Raw genomic sequence first — 23,523 nt, 5'->3', positions numbered from 1 at the left:
AAAAAAAGAGACGCCACGCACAAATGCGTCCACGGCAACTAAACAAACAAAGAAGAAATCCCTTCAATCGCCGCGGCGCCGCTCGAGCCACTGCCGCCACTGTTTTTTTCCACAAAAAAAGTGGCCCGCGTCGAAACGCGCACTGCCATATCAGAACCGGGGCAGCGCGCCGCTACAACAAACAACAAACAACAAAAACGGTCGCGAGAGCAGCGCTCGGGGCAGCAACAATAACGGATGCTCAAAAACTGCAGCTAAGCTAGCATCTGCATGCGGCTTCCGCGAAAAAAAAAAAAAACGCCCAGCGCGGCCGTTCTCGTGAATTTCCCGGAGTCGAACGACTGCGACAGTTCTTTTTCTCAAGCACTTGTCGACACTGCACCAATGCCAGCCGGTCGCGCTGACAGGGCCGCCGGAAGACGGGAAAGAACACACGGGAGAGCATGGCTGTGTTTTCGTCTCGGCGTGCTAGGCCGTGCGTCGGGAGACACGGCGCGCGGCACCAACGTAGTGGACGCTTACGCACCTTCGTCGGACGACGCAGTCGAACGGGCAGATTTAAGGCACACTACTGTCGGCGATAACATCCCAATTCCGGGCGCGAATCGAGGCACACACACACCGCACGCAAAGCCCACATTGCCACACGCCGAGTTGAAAATAGTGTTCACGAAAACATGGCGGCTCCTACACTCGCGCTGATCAACTCGCGCGCGAGATCCCACGCGAAACACGACCGACGGCGAGAGACGCCTCGGCTGCACTTGGAAACGAGCCGTTATTTTGAAATTGTGACTAAATCAGCGTAATTCGTGCGCTCATTGTTGAGCACAAAATTACTCTGCACCGAGGCCCAGGACGGTCGTTCGCCCAACGACCGACAGGGAGACCCTCGGAGGACGTAGCCTGTGACGGCGGTCTGTTTGAAACTTGGAATCAAGCTCCTTCTTGAAGTACCGGTAGAAAATTATTCGCGTACCAGTGGAAGCTAAATTGCTGCTTACTTTGGCGCCTTCCGTTGCCGCTCGCACTCTTGAACACAAACAATCGTTCACAGTCATCATTATATTACACTGCCACTCGTCTGGTCACATATCGCCATAGAATAAAGAACAACTTTAGAGAAGGGAAACTGTACCTTTGGCAGTGGTTCGAAAATAAGCAGCGGCAGCGCATGGAACTAACTTTCGGGGACGCCAGATGACGTTGCTCAATCCGGAAGCGGAAGTGCAAACTTTTTTTTTTAGCGCAAAATTCAATATGGCCGTTTTTTGCCGGTCGCGTACGCTGGTACGTGCCGTGCTTGCCCTGCAGGCTATGCGGCATGCCTCAATGCCTTCGCTGCCGCTTAGCTGGTGCGTTCTAATTGCCAAGAGCCTCTACTGACGCCCATACAAACAAGCCACAAGTGAGTGAACAGAACGCGCGACTTTATTGGCAGAAGACAAGCAGTGTACATCCTCGTGCAATAGCAGAAATAAAACTTGCATGTCGAGATACGCTGGAATCATTGACGCGAGCTCGTAAACGGCTCACCGTCGTCGTCGCACGTGGTGGTCAGGTTAACGAGCAAGAACCAGCAGCGGAAACATATTGGACAGAGTGTGCCACTTATTTGCAGCGACAGTCGCCGTTAAAAATGCCCAAATTGCATTGCGAAGCAATCGGGAGACGCAGGCATCTGCTGCCGCAGCCTACACAGCGACATGGGCTACCCCAGATTTTAGCCGTTCACTCCTTTCCAACCTGCACGTTTCTTTTCTTTCGGGGGCCGCTAATGTGTGGCTCACACTTGGTGTCTCACATTGTCTCGCTATGGACAAGTCGCTTTCGTGGGCATCGCCTCCATCAGCTACTTTTGCGGGCCTTTCCACCCATGTAGCTATCAACTTCATACGCATCGGACTATGTAAGCACGTATGCTGGTCTCCGTTCATGCCTAATCGCGGCCTAGAAAGGCCAGAGGCACAATATGCCCATTGCTGCAGCAGGAAAGCGCGAACGGGGAGCACGAATCACGGTGCATGAAAATTGGGAGTCTATGTCGCTGTGCAGGCTGCAGGAGCGAATGCTTACTTCGAGAGACTGCTTCCCAGTGCAACCGACCAGGCCGCAATATTCTAAAAACATAACACTGCGACCATAACCAAGTGACATAACAGCAAAATTAAACAGCAATCAGTCACCGCATGAGGTTCAGACAATACGTTATACATTGGCGACGAACTATATGGCAACAGTGAGCATTCACATACACGGGTCTCTTAGGGTACATTGAGCTGCCTACCTACAGGCGTAGTGCCCGACTTCGTCGCACGTGGTGGTCTACTAACGAGCAACAACCAGCAGCAGAAACAGATTGGACAGAGTGTCCCACCTGTTTGCGGCGACAGTCGCTGTTAAAGATGAGCAACTTGCAGTGCAAAGCAGTCGGGTGACGCAGGCATCTGCTGCCGCAGCCTACACAGTGACATGGACTACCCATCATTTTACCATTGACACCTTTCCAGCCTGCATGTTTCTTTCTTTTGGAGGCCGCTAATGTGTGGCTCACACTTGGTGTCCCACATTGTCTCAACATGGACAAGTCGCTTTCGTGGGCATCACCTTCATCAGCCACTTTTGCGGGCCTTTCCACCCAACTTCATACAGGTCCAACCATGTAAGCACTTATGCTGGTCTCCGTTCATGCCTAATCGCGGCCGAGAAAGGCCAGAGGCACAATTTGCCCATGGCTGCAGCAGGAAAGGGTGAATGGGGAGCACGAATCACGGTGTGCGTAAATTGGGAGTCTATGTCGCTGTGCAGACTGCAGGATCAAATTCTTACTTCGAGAGGCTGCTTCCCAGTTCAACCGACCAGGCCGCAATATTCGAAAAACATAACACTGCGACCATAACCAAGTGACATAACAGCAAAATTAAACAGCAATCAGTCACCGCATGAGGTTCAGACAATACATCATACATTGGTGACGAACCATATGGCAACAGTGAGCATTCACATACACGGGTCTCTTAGGGTACATTGAGCTGCCTACCTACAGGCGTAGTGCCCGACTTCGTCGCACGTGGTGGTCTACTAACGAGCAACAACCAGCAGCAGAAACAGATTGGACAGAGTGTCCCACCTGTTTGCGGCGACAGTCGCTGTTAAAGATGAGCAACTTGCAGTGCAAAGCAGTCGGGTGACGCAGGCATCTGCTGCCGCAGCCTACACAGCGACATGGACTACCCATCATTTTAGCATTGACTCCTTTCCAGCCTGCATGTTTCTTTTCTTTTGGAGGCCGCTAATGTGTGGCTCACACTTGGTGTCCCACATTGTCTCAATATGGACAAGTCGCTTTCGTGGGCATCACCTTCATCGGCCACTTTTGCGGGCCTTTCCACCCAACTTCATACACGTCCGACCATGTAAGCACTTATGCTGGTCTCCGTTCATGCCTAATCGCGGCCAAGAAAGGCCAGAGGCACAATTTGCCCATGGCTGCAGCAGGAAAGGGTGAACGGGGAGCACGAATCACGGTGTGCGTAAATTGGGAGTCTATGTCGCTGTGCAGACTGCAGGACCAAATTCTTACTTCGAGAGGCTGCTTCCCAGTGCAACCGACCAGGCAGCAATATTCGAAAAACATAAAACTGCGACCGTAACCAAGTGACATAACAGCAAAATTAAACGGCAATCAGTCACCGCTTGAGGTTGACAATACATTATACATTGGCTACGAACCATCTTACAGGCATAATGCTTGCCTTTGTCACATGTGGTGGTCTGGTAACGAGCGACAACCTGCGGTACAAACAGATTGGACAGAGCCTTGCACCTGTTTGAACCAACAGTTGCCGTTGAAGATGAGCAACTTCCATTGCGAAGCAATCAGGTGACGCAGGCATCTGCTGCCGCAACCAACACAGCGACATGGACTACCCGGCATTTTAGCGTTAACTCCTTTCCAACCTGCACATTTATTTTCTTTCGGGGGCCGCTATGTGTGGCTCACACTTTGTGTCCCACTTTGTCGCAATGTGGACAAGTCGCTTTTGTGGGCATCACCTTCGGCAGCCATTCTTGCGGGCCTTTCCACCCATACGGCTATCAACTTCATACACTTCGAACCATGTAAGCACATATGCTGGTCTCCGTTTTGAGCAAATCATGGCCGAGGTAGGCCACAAGCACAATTTGCCCATGGCTGCAGCAGGCCAGAACGAACGGGGCGCACCAGTTACGGTGTGTGTATACTGGGAGTCTATGTCGCTTTGCGGACTGCAGGAGCAAATGCTTACCTCGAGGGACTGCTTACCAATGCAACTGACCAGGCCCCCACATCTGTAACACAGTTACCACAACCAAGTGTGGCAGCAAAACCAGATTCTGCAATCAATCACTTCACTGTAGCTTGCACAAAGACCCAGGCTATCAAGGAAGAGGAGCAATCATCAACGAGACTAGGAATATGGAAAATGAGAAAGCTTGCATTCAAGAGAGAAGCCACTCTGCTCTGCAAGCATTGAAGGCTAAAAACACCAAGAAAAGTAAAATGGTGCATAGCACATGTGCATAGGTTAATGCAAGACGCATGCCGATGCTGCATCAGCTATTTCAGGAGAGTAATTGCGCATGACAACATACACTAGAAGATACTGCTACAGATATGTTAGGCTGCTAGACAGTGACTGGTATTAAGTATCAGCGAAATATCCAAATATAAAGGTTGACCTTTATATTTGGATGAGGATGAATAACCTCTAACAAAAATGGGCAATGAGAAAGCTTGCATTTATAGAAGAAAAATTACACTTCGCACAAACGGAATTAACATGGCTTGGAAGCTGATTAAGGACGAACTGATGAAACTCAATCTTTTGGCCAGCGTCGTCCGTGCTTGGTCAGATGTTGCAGGTGCATCTGAAGACGAAGAATTTCTAGAAAGTCCTTTTTGAGTTACTTGGATGACTCAGCCAAATGTCCGTGCTGGTGGAATGGTGGCTGAAGCTCTTTGCAGTCTTAACACAGTCCTTTGCAGACTTGATATCTCATCCATATTCTTGTGCATGTTCTTCTTTGTTCTTGGTGTAAAAGCCTTGCAAATTCGGCTCCAGCCCCTTCCTGTTGGTGCAGATAGGAGCTCCTGTGATGACCAAGATGTGCTTGGCATAGACTCTGTTGGGGCAAAACGGTGACACGTGAGATATAGCACAGATTAGCCAAATTTATGTGGGTTTTATATGTTCGAACCAATTATACTGAACCATATATATGAACAAACATTCATATCTGCTGCAAACGGCAAGCCAATACAGCATAGATCAAACATATTTATTTCTGAACCATATGTTGTTTACCTTGTAGTAGTAGCCAATGTCCACACAATGACCTTGTCGTAGCAGGCAGCAGCTTCTGTTTAGTGCGTGGAGTGTGTTGCTTTATACTGGTGCCGTCGTCATTACTGCATGTCTGGAACAGAAATTTTGACTGAATCAGAAATTGAAAAAGCAAAGTTTTGCAATATGAAATGAAAAAAGGTGTGACATATATGTTGTAATGATTTGCGACTACAGAACACATGCAAATGTACACTGTCTATTCTAGGGTGCTTAAGCAGCATGTTAAATAAATATTGCTATTGCCCATAAAATTGATGTCTGCCTAACTACAATGCATGTCAACAGCGCAAGTACTATTAAGATCACAAATGAGAACATTTGTGGGTTCATTTATGCTCTAGAAGTGATCACACTGCTAGTTACTCAAGCAAATGCATGAAAGTCATGAAGCTATTAGAACTGATGCATTATTTTTCTCCACGAACGTGATGCACCGCTTCACTACTGCAAAAATAAATGCCCTACGGTAAACCAATCTGAACAGCAAGAACATTTGGAACCAACAAGTACGAAATATGGGTATCATGCTTGCAACTGCTTAATACATTAAATTCTGTACTTTCACTTCATTTTACCAAAGGATTATTCGGTTTTGTGGACGAAAGACGTTGCCGGCCGACTCGAAAAAAAGTTTAATCTGTATATTGATAAGGCTACTCAGTCACCTACAACCACGGCTACAATAACATGAAAAATGAGACGCGCGTTCCGATATCGCTCTTTCTTTCCTGGTTGTGTGTGTAAACCAAACGACAGCCTCGCAAGTAAAGGTTTATTTAGGAAACAGCAACTGAGATCCTCACTGCCCATATGTAATGCAGGATCTAGTTCGTTAACTTGTGCCCGCCTGGAAGGTAATGAGACAGATATTATATAACGATTGAAGCAGCGGTGTTAAACGACTCACCGTTATTGCCGTTGTCAGCCGCAGCAAAATCCAGCTCCCGTTTCGATGCAGACCTGTTCCGAATGGCTCACGACCGAAAACCAACTGCCGGGCTTACATGTCCGCTTGCAAACACGTAACTTCACCCCAAGTTACATAGAAGCGCAAGAAACTAGTTTTAGAAACAAAGAAGCAACCAGTCTTGAGTGTACGAACGAATGAATCCGTGCCGCCGTGCACTCGGAAATACCGGTAAAAATTTTAAATCCAGGCCAGAGGTCACGTGAAAGATCGATGATGCTGAACGCTATTTGCGTTCATAATGGCGAAGAAACAATAAACTTACTAACAAAGAGTACAATATCTAATTAGCAATGATAATTTTGCCCTGTTTTTATGTAAAAGAAAATGCTTCGGTAATTGTAAGAGAAAGTTTGTAAGATAAAATTGCGCTTATTACGACGCCTCTACCGGGAAATGTTGGAACTAACGAACGAATCCCGAGGTGATGCTACTAGGTCGGCTTTGTTAGCAGCGGCGCGCGGTCGATTTTTTCGCCCTCTGTGGCCATTAGTTGAACTTGAGAGTGTACGGGGCCTGATATCGCACTTGCGTATAATCTGGCCACACATCAACGAATTTTCGACCTAACACACGCTTTAAACTTTTCAGGGTTGCCTCGTGCCACCAAACTGCGGAAAAGCCTCCCGGAAAACATGGTTATCATTCGCCATCTGCAAACCTTCAGAGCACCCAAAACTAGCGTTCTCTAACAATTCCTAAAAAGTTGTATTAGTAGTTTGCCTTAATTGTTCTCGCAAAGAAATTCGATGAAATATGTCTTATTCCTTTGCATCTGTTTTTTACATACATGCCTTGTTACTTATACAGATCGAATTGTTTCTCAGACACTCATTAAGATTTTATATACCAGAAAAATCACGTGACATTTGCTAGTGTTTTACAAGGTCTTCTAATGCTGCGATTTATACTTGTTTTCGTCGTTGTGTGCTGTATAACGATTGTCTTGCCAGTTCTCTAGTTGCTTTTTCTTAATTATCAGTGCACCAAAAAGAACTCTGAATACTTATTTTCGTCGTTGTGTGCTGTATATCGATTGTCTTGCCAGTTCTCTAGTTGCTTTTTCTTAATTATCACTGCACCAAAAAGAAATCTGAATATTTCTGAATTATGACCCGCCAACAAGCTCAAACCAAGGTTCTACTACAATACGAGGAGCGGGGAAAAGCAGTGACGTTATGTAGCGACGTCTACAATAAGTGTTTTCTTCTCGTCTTTGGACGACATGCATTTTTTCGTCGGGTTGACTTTGGATTTCACCAATATGCGAAATGTGTACGTACGACCGGTGGTCAACCTGGTACGTCAGTGCGTGTTTTTGGCCGAGCGTCTGCGTTCGACAGCCACCTCCCGTTTAGTATGACCTGTAGAAAAAGAGCTGCTGGTTAAAATTTAATTATGGGGTTTATTAGTGCCAAAACCACTTTCTGGTTATGAGGCACGCCGTAGTGGAGGACTCCGGAAATTTCGACCACCTGGGGTTCCTTCACGTGCACCTAAATCTAAGTACACGGGTGTTTTCGCCCCCATCGAAATGCGGCCGGGATTCGATCCCACGACCTCGTGCTCAGCAGCCCAACACCATAGCCACTGAGCAACCATGGCGGGTAGTTGCTGGTCCCCCGCTGACTACAGCTCAACAGAACAGCGCCTACAAGGTATTGTACCAGCAACATTTCAAGGAGGTGCTCAATGACTGCTACATCAAACGCGAATAATGGGCTTCAAGGTCAAGATTAAAACCCTGGAGAACGAAGCCATTTTTGCTGAATCCTTCTTTGCAGTTAGAACGGTTAGCATTCTTTAATTCTAATCACCACCAGCAAATTTTTCTTATAAAAATTAATTAATCAATTAAGCAAATTAATCTTATAAAAAACGTTTATTAGGAGTAAAATGGAGTACGCCTCATCCATCTGCGACCCGCACCTCGAAGCCCATAATTCAATCACTTGAACTAATCCAAAACAATGCCGCGCGTTTCATTTATAGCAATTATAGCCGCACATCAAGCGTGACTACCATGAAAAACTCTTCGCTACTAGCTCCTCCCTCAGCCCGACGTAAGTGCTTTCGCCTTGCTTTATTTCATAAACTATATTTCCACAATTCCTATCTACGCGATAATGTTATATCGTCTCCTACCTACATTTCCTCTCGCATTGATCATAGCCATAAAGCTGAAATAATTCAACGCCACACCAGAACCTGTAACGAATCAATTATTCCTAGGACCTCTCAGGTATGGAACCACCTTCCCGGTGCAGCTGTCGCAATCAAGGACAACTCGAAGTTTCGTTCGGCCTTATCAGACATCATCACTCATGGACACAAATAACTAATCACTTTTCCTGTATTAACTAACCACCTTTTGCTGCTTTGTTACTTAGTTATGTTTATGTTTCTTACCCACTCCCCTCTGTAATACTTCGGTCTTGAGAGTACAATAAAATAAACAAAAATAACAAAGAGCTTCCTCTAGAATTATCGCAGATGTTTTCTTCGGCAATTTCCTGCTTGCAAGTTCTGTATGTTTCCAGTGACGATTTCGTCTGCATCTCTATTTTCCCCAGATCCCCCTGTTTCTTTAACCTCTTTCTTAACCGGTAATTCTTGTTTTGCTCCCCCACCCCCAACAGCTGTTCAAATACTTCCTTGACAGTTTCCTGCTTCGCTTCTTTTATTTTGTGTCAAGATTTCTCATGTACAAGGAACTGAAAACTTTCCTAGCTTTTCCCACATTTCTCGCAATCGGTCCTGGAATTCTATTTTGGTGCTCGCTTCCCTGCCCTCGAATGATGTCTATCCCATGTCATCCTGTGCTCCATGATTTGGTGTATTTCCGTGTGCTCCCAAAGCAGGCCGACCTAACCCATGCTGCTTAATTTCCAACACTGCTCGAACCTCTGATCTCATGCACAGGACAGCATTGCCGAAAGTAAGACTAGGAACCATCACCCCTTTCCAAATTCATCTCACCCCTTCGTACCTATCCACGGTGCCCTATTTTTCATCACAGCTGGATTCCAGATATCTAGACTCGCTATGTTTCGTGGTACTCAGCCCCACTGTTTATCCACACGCCAAGAAATTTTACTTATCCACTGCCTACATCGTAACCTCCTCTATCCTATGCTCGCCGCGCTGATTATCATTAAAACTCATGGCTGCAGATTTTCCGTTACTAAACTTCAAACCTAATCTACCTCGCTCTTTATCGCAGATGTCCATCAATCTCTGCAAATCTTCCTTATTATCAGCCACTAGTGCTACATCATCCGCGTACATCAGCCCTGTAATGACTGTTCAATCCACGCTCCTTGATTGAAAAAAGAAACGTTGAAGCCAAGTGCGCTCCTCTCTAATTTGGTCTCTAATCCTTGTAGGTACAACATGAATACCATAGGTGACAGAGGGCACTGTTAGGCAAGGATGCCCTCTGCCACCTTTGGTGTTCATGTTGTACCGACAAGGATTTGTACAATGTTGTACAAAGTATGTAGTACCTACCCCCTCTGTGTCTACATAGTCTCAGACACCGTTTTTTTTGTTCATTTTATAACCACCTCGTTACTTTTAAAGATATCTTTTAAAGGATTGGTTACTTCATGCACGTGCGCTACTCTGGCGCCATCTCGTAGCCATCGTCGCCGCCCCACACTTTTCTTCTCACGCTTTCGCCCTATACCCTCGTCCTCGTTCCGCATCATGGTGCCGCTGCACCCTCCACTCCGCTTTCATGTTCGCGTCTTTCATTCCTCTCCGCGCTCCGTGTTCGTTTTCATCTTTGGCTGTGCTCGTTCGCTCGATTTTACGCCGCCGCCGACGCAGGAACCGGCGCCAAGAGCTGCGCTCTCAAAATCTCAAGTAAGCAAAGAATGGTAATCGCAATTAAACACTAAGCTACATGATAGCATGCTTTTGTAAACCTCTTAAGAAACTAACCCTGGAAAGGTCGGATCCCTCCTTTTTACATTATTCCAGTTGTACCCTGCCTGCACTGAGCTCCTGTCCCGTCCTCAAAAAACAGTCGCGTATTTGGCAATTCCCTACGACTGTCACTTGAGGTGGAACAATAAAGCTCCTCGCGCGACACACTTGAGCGGGCTAACCAGCCTTTCTTAAAGAAGTTAGCGCCTGTCTTGTTGCAAGTTAGCGCCTGTGTGTGTCACGTCTTCCTTTCGTCCTTGTCTTTTTCACGCGCTATAAGCCTCACGCTGTCTTAAGGGTCTGGTAACACGGTCGACGCGCACCTGCACACCAGATTTAGAGGACGTCGACGAGGGGTTGCGCCCGAAGAACTTGACCGATGCTGAGAAATGGGTCGCGTCTAACAGCTCCTCCTCGCCCCGGAAGTTCGGAATGGCCGGAGAGCTCAATTCGGTGGCCATGTAGAACAGTGATGACGCTTGTAGTGCTGTGGCGACGAGCTTCGTGTGACGAATTCACGATCCTGTGCACTGGAGAACGTACGTCAAAGGAAACAGCATAACGCTGCCCCACTTGCAAGCGCAGGCTTTTGACCTTTGACACGCCAGGCTCTTACTATATCAAACTCAACCCTGTGATTTCTTTTTTCTTTGTCAATTTTAATAAAGGAGATCCAGCCACCTTTCTAAACAGCTTTCCATATCTCCACGAATGCCGACAAGGCCAGAGTGATATTGCCCTTGCAATAGAGTCTTCGATCTGCGGATGAGGCTTCTTCTGGCTTCCCACAGGTGCAGGAGATGACCGTCCACTTCCGGGAGTTGAGATGTTCTCTTAAGACAGAGAGAGAATGAGAGAGAAAGAGAGAGAGAGAGAAACTTTATAGAAAAGAGCACACGAGCGTAGCTAGCTCTTCCGATGTGCAGTGGGTGATCCCCTCAGTCCCGGAGTCCAGCGGCCTTAGCTGCCCTTGTCGCTCGATTGACCAGGTTGAGCTGGTCCGTCGAGTCGGAGCTGGACAGCGCTGCCTCCCATAGCCATGTGGTGGGCTGCGTCATGGGTGGTGAGCTGTGGTGCGCTTGCGCAAGCCCATTTCATGTGGTAAAGCGTTGCGCAATGATGGCAGTGTGGGCATTTATAGGAATATAGCGCAGAGTGTATTGGTGCAATGGTCCCGAATCGCTTTAAGTTGGTCGCACCAGTCGGTGAGGTTTGTGAGGTTGCCGATTGAATTCTCTGTCTCGCGGCGGAAGGCATCCCAATTTGTGATGCAGGCTTGTCTAATGGAGCGACGCAGCGCACTCTCCGTAATTTGTGTACGAAGAATGCAGTGGTCGCTACCCAAGGGTTCCGCGAGTTGTCCCAGTTATAATTTGCACTGCCACGGGCAAAGGTGAGATAAGGGCAAGTGTCCCTGCATACACTGTTGCCGGTCCGGGTAGGAGTTTCCCGGTCTGTAAGCATTTCGAATTGCAATTTTTCGGCGGCAGTCGCAAGTTGTTTGCCTTTCACATCCGAGCGGTTGTATCCCCAGCGTTCGTCGAGAGCGCTGAAACCCCCAAGGAGTACGAGTTCCTTTCCGTGGGCCAACTTACAGGCACCCTGAACGAGAGCGTGGAAGTCGGTGACTTTTTGCTTCGAGGGGCTATATACATTGACGATGATGATGCTTCGCTTCTCGGTTTTCTTTTGGCGCCTGAGAAGTAGCTCCACCATCACATGGTCGATGTTGGTGTCTGGGATGTTGTCGAGGCCAATTACGGTTCGCGCTTTGTTAATCAGGATGACCGCTCTGCCTTTTGTTGGGTTATCGTGTAGGATCGACTCATAGCCTGGGAGTGTGGGTGAGGTGCCAGGTTCCTGTAGCGCTATGACAGCTGGTTGAGCAAGGTGTGTGCTAATGTATTTGTTGGAGGAGGCTCCGCTTTATGCGGAAGCCGCGGCAGTTCCATTGCCAGATTTCTGAAGGTTCGCCAATGGCTGGGCGGGTTGCGCTGCCCATGGTTAACTCGTGGTGTGGGGAAGCGGGGGTGTCAAGGTGTCGATTTGCGAGGCTGATGTGGCAGTGAGGATGAGGTAGCTGCGGGTGTCGACGCCGCTGTGGATTAGAGTTTGGCGGAAAGCGATTCCAAGGGACTTGATCTGCCGTGGTGCGGGAACTGAGGGTGGCCCTCTTCCTTCGTATATTGACGCCTTTTTCGGCAATTTGGGCCTCGAGGCGTGTGTCGAGGGAGTCGAGGCGGACTCCCAACTGTGCGAGGTGTTGTGTGAAGACGACACAGAGCCGTCGGGAGTGCACAGAGAGCATCTCGCGCATCTCCTCGCGCGTGACCGCGGAGTCCTCCGGGGTGGGAATCGCGGGCGGCATCTCAGGGGTTGCTTGTCTGCTGGGGGGGTGCTTTGGGAGCGGTGCTCGGTGGAGTTTGGTGGCGATCTGAAACGCGCCATTAAGACGTGGGGTTAAGCGCTGTCCTTATCCTGTCGCGCCCTGACGACCCCGAGCTCCTGTTTGAGTTTTAAATTTTCCGCGAGAAGGTGTTCGTACGCGGGGGACTGAGTGTTGGGCAGAGCGATGGGTGTCGCCCTTACTGCTGGCCAGCTCACCTTGGTACCGGTGCCGGCTGACGGGGTGGAATTGTGCTTCTCGGCAGACTTGCCGGAGGCCTGCTGGGACTGTTGGCGGGTGAGTTGTTGCTGCTGGCCCTCGGTCTCCCGATCCTGGTTCGGCGTTTGTTGCTGCTGGCCAGGTCCTGCGGGGGGCAGGGGAGGGAAAGACTGCGACCGTGAGCGAGAGTGGCTGTGCGAAGTCTCCCCTTCCTTGCTGAGCCACCTGCGTTCGGGACTGGGTGGATTGCGCCCTCGGGGCTGGCTGGGTGCGCCCCTGGAGCTGGCTGGGTGCTGCGAGGCGGGAGGGCTGCCGTGGCCGCAGGGGCCTTCAGTCTCTGTGAGCACTCTTTGGCGCCCGTCAGGTGGCCATCCCTACACACTTTGCATTTGGGAGCACAGGGTTCACCGTCCACGGAGTCCAGGGTGCCGCACTGCCAACACACTCGAGCGTTCGGCGTGGGGCAGACGTACGATAGGTGCCCCGTTTGTAAGCAGGCTTGGCAGGATCGCCGCGTCGGCTTGTATGGCTGGCAGGCTACCATCCTCCTCCCCCATCCCCATAATGCGGTACATAGCGGGGAATGAGGGGGCCCTCGAAGCTGATCACAGCAGATGCAGTAGCACCAAGCATCCGCGCATTGTGAACTGTCCCCCCCCCCCCCACCTGCGTACGTGTGCCCGCGGAGGTTGGCAGCCAGTTCCTCCAAGGTGGTGCCGAGGTCTATCCCACAGGTGACTCCACGCAGTGTGTCTTCGGGGGCCGCCACGTAAATGTGGAACTCGTGGGTCATCCCTCCCAGCGTGAGGGTGGTACGTGATCCGGCGAAGAATTTGGGCTGCGTCAACATGTGGCGTGCCACCAATAATAATGTTCGGCCCGAGGCGGGTGCGGGTGATGAAGCGGTCGCCCGTGCAATGTTGATAAATGCCCGCCACCACAATGACACGGGAGATTCGGCGCGTCGTGAAGTTTCGAACGGCCAGACCCTTTTCCGGCAGCATGATGAAGTTTAGGCCTGTGCGTGGGAACGGCGGCAACTTCCGTCGTACCAGGCGCGGCTCCTTCTCACGTGGCGTTATTCGCGCCGGCGCAACGCCTGTCGCGTCTGCCGACGCAGCGGGAGCGTTGTTCGCCTATCGAGGGAACCCCGGCGGTGCCAATTGGCTGCAGGCGGAATGCTTGCAGGCAGTGGCGTAGCAACAGGGGGGGGGGGGTGTCATATACGTCTGAAGACCCCTCTCTCCGCCGGCTACACCCGGGAAGGGGGGGGGGGCGTTGACAGAAGACCTAAGGGCCCCGGGTGCCAGACGACCTAGCTACGCCACTGCTTGCAGGTCCGGCTGTCTGCGCGCTGTTACCGTCCGAGCTTGGTCGTGCTTTTTCTGGCGTTGGCACGGACCACGGGAAATCGCCAGTTTCCAATTCGCATCGGTGTCAGTCGCCGGCCCCGGCGGTGCAAATGACGTGGCGTGAAGTTCTGGGGCCTCGCCTTCGCTCGCCGATGTGAGCTCGTCGAGGTCGTGGGCTTCCACGGGGTCCGGAGGTCGTGGGGGCCCCTGACCGCAGGTTGCAGGCAATTGGTCGTGGTCGTGCCGGCAATTCGCGCGATGGGAGCGTTCATATCGGCGGTGGAGAGGGCCGCGTCGCCAAGCCCGGTGGCCCGCACACTCGCCGCCGCGAGCTGTAGCCTAGCGTGTCATGCGCCCGCTTCGGATCTTCTCGAGCCGATGAAGAATGAACGAAATGTCGTATCGGCTCGGGAAAGGTGTTAGGGTGTTGAGGATCGTGATTTCTCGGCGGTCTGACGCAATGCCGGCGACCACGTGGAAGTAATCCGGTCGGGGAGAGTCCACGTTCGGCGGAGCTCAAGCGACGCACATCCGCTCGTTCCGAACGCTCACGCTGGACCTCCAGGCCTATAGAGCACTAATGCGTGTGCGCGCAACTCTCGTGCCCACAGTCGAAGCCAGAACGCTGCGCCGTAGCTATACGGCATCGCGGAACGCGCGCGCGTCCACTTGGCATCGTTGCTTTTTGCAGCCAGACGCACTTCGAGCCACCTGGAGGCCTTCTAGTCTGCCACTTGCGTGGCCGGGCATGCGTCGAGAGAGAGAGAGAGAGAAGGAGATTCTTGTTGATGGGAAGGAAGGGTTGGGGTAAAGTGCAGCGCAGTAACTGTCTCTCAGCAGAGGACACCTCAACCGCGCTGCACAGGCGGTAGGGAATGCGTGACGGTAGCGGGACAGGACAGCACGACGGCGCAAGCGCGCCGCGAGCATGGAGGAGGGGAACAATAGGATGGAGCATGCCGCAACGCGGTTGAAGCCGAGATCTGATGGGCCAGTGGTTACCCAACGTGTGGTCGCACGTCAAAGTGCACGGTTGGTTTTAGCGTTCCCGTTTTGCAGGCAGAGCCGCGGCAGGGCAGCTGAATAAGCAGGCACCGAACGAAAACTACTGGCACAGCTACTGGGAACCGAACGTCTCAGGAAATCTCAATTCTCGCTCCGTGATCTTGACGCAAGAGGTCACGTGCTGGGCCACCACACTGTGGCTTCGCGGATTGTTGGCTCGCCAAGACTGGCTGCGTGGCATATGCTCCCTCCTATACTTTCCTTCCTCCATGGCCGCGAGCTTCCGTAAAATTGCTACGTCCATAATAATGCACGTCCACAACTGCTTAGCTATTGCGCCTTCAATGTCAAAGCTCGTTCCTTCACTTGAAACACGACTTTCCTATCAACCGGCTTCGATGCTCTCTAGACAGAATTCATTTCAACGTAGGAACTATAGCATATATACAAGACATAAATTGCAACAATGGAGCAGTACGGACAAGAAAGAAAAGCGGTACAGCATGAACATACTCCATAACAGAAAAAAAATGGCTGTGGCTTAGCTAACGTTAAGCCCAGGATGCGAAGCATACTAGCCTTTATTTTAACGCGACAGCGTTAAGGAGCTCGTGGTGTCGTCGGCGTCGGCTCAGGCGTGCGTCGCTTGCTCAGGCGCACATTTCGTTGCCGCGCCGTACGCTGCGTTGCTCGACGCTCACCGCGTCCGATGCGGGGCGCGTAGTCGCTGCGCCGTAGCCCATTGTCTTACACCCCTTGGCGGGTCGACGGTAACGCTGTCGCGTTCCACTCTTGAAGGCGAAGCTTAAGCGTCCGCTTTGCAGCTGTTATGACGTCATATGGTAGCTACGCGGCCGCGCGCGGCGCAGCAAGGAAGAGCGTGGTTGTGCGGCTAGTATGCTTCGCATAAAAATTTAAAAATGGCCGACGATTACGCTTCTTGGTAATGCGATCTTTGAGCGTAGCTGCTGCCTTACTTCAACAACAGGCAACCGCATACAGAACACGCAGTGCCGAACGGAGGCGGTTCTGCGTTTCGGATTGGGCAGCACACACCGCGATCCGCCGCTATCGAGCCGGCGCTCCGGCGACGCGCCATCTTATAGTGGGTCACCGTCGTAGAGAAGGGAGGAGATTAGCAATTATTATATATCTAATGTTTCTTCTGAGGTGGGATGAGGAAACTGGTGAAGGACAGGGGCATTGAGTAGAAGTCACAATCTCATTCACTCACAGACAGACCTCAATGTGGCCGCACAAGGTTGGGGTGGGAAGCAGAAGTAAACGGACGAAGCGCTATAACTCTTTCGAGCCACCGCAACGGCACTGAGCCAGGTAAAAGGAGCTATAGGGCAAGAGTGGAGGCGGGAGGACAGTCAGGCGCAAGCACTGCCAGAGGCGACAAATGCCCCTGAGGAAGGCCTTGCCCCGTAAACGGGGAAGCGGGAGACACTGCTGAGAGCCGTACAGCCACGCGACGCGGAGGAGCGGAGAGCCGTGGATCACGCGCGAGGCGGCAAGAGGCGCCCGCCGCCGGCACCGCGGCAGTGCCGCGACAGCGGGAGAAGGAAGGGCGATCGCGGAATGGACGGTAGCGGCGAGAGACACCGCAAAGGCGCTGCGCAGAGGAAAGGGGCGAGAGGATAGGCGAGAACACGTGATCCGGCTTTGGAGGACAAGGGGAGAGCAAGACTGGCGCCGCGCGCGAGATATGGCAGCAGGAGCGCGAGCAGCTAGAGCAGCACGCGGGTGATGACCTCGGTTACGGCGAGGCTGACGGCGACGCGAAATGCGGGAACGGGCGCCAGAGAGCTGCGCTCTAAAACTATCCCGCAATACTTAAAACTGAATGCATTGAGCACAATTATTGCTATTGACGCATCGCAGTGTCCTCTCTAAATTGCCAAAAACTCAGCGGCTCAAAGTCAATAGATAAAAGAAGTACTGATATAGCCTTATCTCAGTAAAGAAGAGGTCTCAAGTTGTGGGAATCCTCGGGTCCCCTGACCGTCGCACGCGCGCCAAGCAGATTGGGGAGAGGGTAAACCTTCCTTTCGCGGGCGGCGCACGGGAGTCGCAAGCGCTAAGCAAAAGCGCTATCAGCGCCACCGGGTCTGTTACGTGAGATCCCTCTGGCATAGCTCCGAGTATCTTTGGTCACCAGCAAACGGCGTTTGTGGAGGTATCCGCCGCCGCTCCCGTTTTCCCGCACGTGGTTGGTCAACCGCGTCTTTGCCCCGGAAATCGCCGCGGCCGCCCGCGTATCCCCATCTGATAAGTCGTAGGCCCGTCTTGTATTATTCTCTTCGAGGTAGCCCACAGTGATCTCCCCTATAGCTAAATGGCCTGCTTGAAGTGTTAGTTGCAAACGTAATAAACGCTTTCCGAGCTTACGCGTGCACGGTCGTCGTCGTCGTCTACCGTTTCCTTGAGCTTGTTTCCCGGACCGCGGTTGATGTGCAAGCGCGAGCCAACAGCGGGGCTGCGAGTGCCGAGGCATAGCGCCGTTGGCATCTCCCGCTTATCCCTACGAAGTGCACCTCTCCGTGCAACACAGTCAAGAATTTCGTTGATCACCGACGTTGGGAAAGTTCCTTAATTACCATCAACAACCAACTGGAATTGTAAGTAACTACAGATTTGAATTTTGGTGCGTCCTGTGAGGATAACTTGCTCGCTGATGGCAGCGAAGGCACTGCGCCGCTGCAAAGCAGACGTTGCGGCTGCAAGCACTAATCTGTCAAACGACCTAGCGATTCCTCCCTCTGTGTGCATATGTACATACACGCGCACGCTGAACATACGATAGATACGTGCTCGAATTTTACGTTTGCGCAGAGCGTGCCATTGTGCCCTTGGTAACCGACAAATGGGGCAACGTTTAAGAGGGCACAACACGTAGCCCATCTTGCTAATCTCTCTTTATTTAGTTGGCAGCACGCGTCACCTCCGCCGCCACTAAAAATTATTTAGCTCGCATGGTTAAGGGCCTTTTATCCATTTAATTGCGATTGACACTCCAGGCAAAGCTTTGCCTTCACCGTCGCCATAACCTTCAGTATAGATTAGCACGAAAGCTGTACTACACCATGTCTCTCAAGGTCATTCATCGCGCCGCAATGAACTTGAGCCGCCGGAGCGCAAGTGTAGCAGGTGTGACCTCACGCCACGTGATCCGCCGAGCAGAGGCGACGCAGCGGCGGCCGCTCGACGCCTCGCCACCTCGCCGCTGCAGCACCACGTGACCAGGCGAGGCTGCTTCGCCGGCGCTTGGTCGCTACTCTCGCCATGGATGGTGCGGCGGCTGGGCCGTTTGCGCGTGCGCTTCAGCACAAGCGACTGGCTTAATCCATTCATCCAGTAGATACAGCTAGAAGGCAGGCTGCGAAATGTCAAAGCAAAGGCAAAGTTGTCTGCTGAAACCCCGGAGCAAAGGGAGGCCACATAAGCGCGTTATATAGAAGCTTACCAAACGCGGAAGCGCGATAAGATCGAAGCTACTGCAACCGCCGCCGTTGTTCAGCAACACGAACAACAACAAGAAGAGGGAGACGAAGATGTGGATACAAGCAGCGGTACCCAGAACGAACGTTTGACGGAGCACACCCGTGGGCTGGCGGCAAGCTCGACTGCGACGGCCAGGTGTCACCGCTACTTCACGGACAGCGTTCGGCAGCGTGTGTAACGTGTGTGAAAGACTGTGGCCTGACTCTAATGGTGCATAGTCTTTGGAAAACCAAGCCAAACAGACCTTTCGCTCGTGTTAGCTAGGCTTACAATAGATAAACCTCAGCCAACTTTTTAAATGTATATGCGCGTTTAGAAAAAGTTTATTTCAACAAGAAACGATACGAACATTGAGTGACAATCACGGTACGATTCCACCAGGACAATGATGATGACCTCTAATGGTGCATAGTCTTTGGAAAACGAAGCCAAACAGACATTTCGCTCATCTTAGCTAGGCTTACAATAGATAAACCTCAGCCAACTTTTTTAATGCATATGCGCGTTTAGAAAAAGTTTATTTCAACAAGAAACGATACAAACACTGAGTCACAATCACGGTACGATTCCACCAGGACAATGATGATGACTTCAAATGGTGCATAGTCTTTGGAAAACGAAGCCAAACAGACCTTTCGCTCATGTTAGCTGGGCTTAGAATAGATAAACCTCAGCCAACTTTCTTTATGTATATGTGCGTTTAGAAATAGTTTATTTCGACAAGAAACGATACGAACACTGAGTCACAATCACGGTACAATTCCACCAGGACGATGATGATGACAAGATGCACTTATTAAGGGATGGCTCGAAGGCCATCCCTTAATTGGGAATAGGAAGAGGAAGGGGGAGGCGTATTCAGAGCCCTCCTAGGAGCTGCGCGTCCTTGGCGAAAGCCAAGAGCGAGTCGAGAATGACCCTGTCGGAATCCATCTAGCCATTTGCCGGTCTAATCCACTCCTCGTAGGACGGCACTGGCACCGCCCTCAGGTGGTGATCCCGCTGCTGAGCGTGCCGCTGGAACTCCCAAAACAGAAGGGCTGCGGATGGCCGCGTGGCCATGTCAGAGTCAGGGCACCTGTGTGGCGCCTGGGGTGCTTCTTGGTCCGCGGAGGCTGTAGGAGGGCAGGGTTCCTGCGATGGAAGTTGGGAGATGGACATGGAGGGTGTCTTTACCGGCGTGGCCGGTACTGCCGCCACCGCTCCAGCACATCCGGTGTGAGGACGAGGCCGGTGCAGCAGCAGCTGCCCCGATCTGGCAAGACCCGCGGGAAGTGGGTCTGGGTCTGAGGGCACACTCGCACGGAGTTCCCTCTTGCATCGCTTGGCTGCTGCTCTCAGAGCTTTGTCTGGGTCATACGGCGCCCCATTTGTCGTGCTGCTTGTGCTGGTTGTGAAAGTTTCTGAAGGATCATGGGAGACGACGCGGTTGGAAAGAAGGGCGCGCGCCACCTCGTGGGCTCTTTCATTTCCCTCGATGCCCTGGTGACCAAGGATCCAATGATGTGCTACAGTGACCCCGTGGGCCTCCGCACGCCTGAAGGCCTGCTTGACTAGGAGTACTTACGATTATGCTGTGTCGCGCGACTTGCAGGCATGCAGCGCATACTGAGAGTCGGTGTATATATCGATGTGTTTTGCTTGCGTGGTGCATGAAACTCTACCTATTGCCCAGACTATTGCGCGGAGTTCAAGTTCCGTTGGGTCGTCGGCATCAGCAGTTGTAAAGGTAGAATGCGTCGCACAAGAACCCACTACGTGGTAGGCGACTGCTCCTTCGCTGGTGCGTGGGTCGAAAGCTGCGTCAGTGTACACTTGTTCATGGCTTGGCGGTGCGTCTGCCAATGTCTGCGCATGACGCGCAGCGAATGGTGCCCGGCGGTGCGCATGTTGGGCGCCCATGTTTCGGGGCGTTGGCGTAGTGTCGACGACAGCGATGTCATTCCACGGTGAAATGTCGGATGGCAGTTGTAGCAAAGTTGATATATCCTTTCCCATGTAGGCTAGTAGAGTCCTGCCCTGTCTGGTGTGCTTTTCTGGTGTGCTTTTCTGGTGCTCTTTCTCTCCCCCTACTTTCATTCCCTACCCCCTGTGCAGCGTGGTTGAGGTGTCCTCTGCTGAGAGACAGTTACTGCGCTGCACTTTACCCCAACCTTTCCTTCCCATCATCAAGAATCTCCTTCTCTCTATCTCTCTTTCTCTGGTGTGCTTCAGGCGTTCCTCGTATCCTGCATTCGATGCTTCGATGGTTGCACGGAGGGTAGGCAACTTCGCATAGCGATGTAGCTCCTCGACACGTGTGTGTTTCGGGAGCCCTGTGATGACACGGAGAGCTGATCTGTGGAGTGCCTCTAGCTGCGTCCAGTGCCGAGCAAGCAGGTCATAGCAGCGTGCTCCGTATATCGATCGGGATGCCAGCAAAGCACTAACAAGCTTTCGGCATACGTCGGTACCAGCACCGCGCATGCGGAAACAGATTCGTTTTATGAGGTGCATAGTGTTGTGCCATGTCCGACGAAGGTCTGCACAGCCACGACTCCACTGTGTCTGTGCGGTCAATAGGCATCCCGAGAACGCACACTGATTTTTCCGCTCGCTGCAGCGTTTCGCCTGCGAGAGTGAGCGTGAGGGCTGCTTCGTCCTGCGTTGAACCTCGGATCACCACATAGGTTGTCTTCTCTGGAGATGACCGCATGCCAGTTTGTGGCAGGTAGTGGTCAATAACGTCAAGTGCCACCTGCAGGGTCTCCTGCTGGTCGTCGATTGGTCGTGATGCAGTCGATAACGTGATGTCATCTGCGCAAATTGCGAAGCCCAGTTCGGAAATAGCCTCCAGTCGCCCACCTCAGCCAGGCCTATCATAGACAAATTAAAGAGGAGGGGTGACAGTATGGAGCCTTGTAGGACCCCCACCATGTTTGGGTAAACCTTCCCGATGTCTCCATGCGATCTTGAAGGAAAGAACGCACAAAGTTGAGGGGGCGGCCCGTGATTCTGTGCCTCTCAGCTGCCTCGATGACTGCCTCATGCGTCACAGTGTCAAAAGCTTTACGGAGGTCCACCGCCACGAGGATGCTCGGGTGTCGCTTAGTGCGACCGACTGCCTTTCGACACAGTACACCTTCCCTCACAAGTAGGAGGCTGTCATGAGTACCAAGGTTTGGTCTAAACCCTGTCTGAGCTGGATGAAAGCGACCCTCTGTTTCTAGAAAGTGAGATATGCGTGTCAGGGCCATTCGCTCCGCAAGCTTACATGTAGTAAGTGTGAGAGATACAGGGCACATGTTCGACAGTACATCTGGCTGTTTCTTTGGTTTCGGTATGGGTGCGACTATCGAATGCTTCCATCCTGCTGGGATTTGACCGTTGATCCACACTGCGTTAATCTCCTCGAGAAGTTGCTTTTTTGCGTATTCTTCCAGATTCCTCAGAGCCGCCCACGTCACGCCGTCATAGCCTGGCGCGCTGCGCGCGTTGATGGAAGAAAGTGCCTGTTCGAGCTCGAAGAGTGAGAATGGGGCCTGGAGGCCCTCATCGGACACAGGCGGCGTTTTCCGGTAAATGTCGTCGGGCGTCGACGGTTGGGGAAAAGACGTGTTCGCGGCATCGTCTTGGAGTTGGCTGTCTGACTGGCTAGTTTTGAGCAAGACAAATAGCGCTGCGTGTTTTACGCTGACCTGTCATAGCCTCGAAGCTGTGTCACACCTTATGAACGCAAGTTCTTTCGTTGAATGAATGATCAGTGCTGGCTCCAACGCTCCCGATACTGGCGCTTGGCGCATCTTAGCGATGGCACTGCGACGTCGAAGTCGCACACGGTCGCGGTGTCGTCGGCCATTGGCTTCGTACGTCAACTGCGCTCGCTTGCGCGCATCCCAAAGGTTTAGCATATGTATGTCCGGCGCCGGAGCATCAGCTCTCGCCTCAGTCTCAGTAGTGGCCTTGCGCAGGGGCGCGTGACGCCCACTCCCGCACGGATGCAGTCTTGGGTTGCTCCGCAAATGCTCTTCTTACCATCTGACCGTGCGCCCGGCCGCACGCTTTCGTCCCACGTTCAAAGTAATCCACAGTGGACAGTAGTCGCTGCTCCAGGACGATAACATATACAAAGTACGAAGCATTGTATGCATGGCACGTTTTGAAAGAAGTCTCCGAGTCCTCAGTCACTAACATATAACCACAATGACCGAAGGAGACGCACACTTACACATATATTGTCACATTCCAGAAAATGATGATGAGTATAACATATACAAAGTACGAAGCATTGTATGCATGGCACGTTTTGAAAGAAGTCTCCGAGTCCTCACTCACTAACATATAACCACAATGACCGAAGGAGACGCACACTTACACATATATTGTCACATTCCAGAAAATGATCATGAGTATATACGGCATGCCCCACACTTACCCATATGCAAGGTAGATGCCATACCGTTCAACCACCATAGTTTCTCAAACAAGGTTTAATCTTCTTGACTGATCAATTCTTATATTTTTTTATAACTTGAGCGCGCGATAATAGTTATGAAATAATTTATTCATAGCGCGTGCCTTTTATCTTAAATCTCCCCGCGCTATTAAACAGCGCAAAAAAAAATGAGAACTGTCAGTGCGCATAATCTGAAAGCGATGTGCTTTCCTCACTAGGCCACATAGCAAATTTCGGTTATACGCTGGAAGTTATTACGTGCCAGGCACGTACCCAGGGGGGGGGGGGGGGGGGCCGGGGGGGCCCGGGCCCCCCCCGAAATCATGTGGCAT

The 23,523-nt window shown here is 51.6% G+C and overlaps 1 protein-coding gene and 2 long non-coding RNA genes across 5 annotated transcripts in view; 1 reads left to right on the top strand and 2 right to left on the bottom strand.

The window, feature by feature from the left end:
* LOC135908923 (vasculin-like) overlaps nucleotides 1-1,144 on the bottom strand; it is a 67,537-nt gene extending 66,393 nt beyond the window's left edge. The window contains exon 1 of one of the 3 annotated variants that reach the window (XM_065440775.2): nucleotides 1,005-1,144. The gene's annotated coding sequence lies outside the window, so the exon portion shown is untranslated. Of the gene's footprint in view, nucleotides 1-526; nucleotides 767-979 lie in introns of those variants that run through there. The other 2 variants (XM_065440776.2, XM_065440774.1) reach the window with 2 other exon arrangements.
* A 135-nt stretch (nucleotides 1,145-1,279) lies between these two features.
* Nucleotides 1,280-7,125, top strand: LOC135908925 (uncharacterized). The gene is made up of 2 exons (XR_010566495.2): nucleotides 1,280-1,408; nucleotides 6,949-7,125. It is a non-coding gene; the product is annotated as an uncharacterized lncRNA (long non-coding RNA).
* On the bottom strand, nucleotides 4,835-6,499 carry LOC139049869 (uncharacterized). The gene is made up of 3 exons (XR_011508646.1): nucleotides 6,298-6,499; nucleotides 5,349-5,460; nucleotides 4,835-5,166 (listed from the first exon to the last, which is right to left on the bottom strand). It is a non-coding gene; the product is annotated as an uncharacterized lncRNA (long non-coding RNA).
* Nucleotides 7,126-23,523: the final 16,398 nt, after the last annotated feature.

This window comes from Dermacentor albipictus, chromosome 9 (assembly GCF_038994185.2).
Source record: "Dermacentor albipictus isolate Rhodes 1998 colony chromosome 9, USDA_Dalb.pri_finalv2, whole genome shotgun sequence".
Lineage (NCBI taxonomy): Eukaryota > Metazoa > Arthropoda > Arachnida > Ixodida > Ixodidae > Dermacentor > Dermacentor albipictus.
The sequence above is the reverse complement of the archived record's forward strand: the minus strand, read 5'-3'. Positions and strand labels throughout refer to the sequence as shown.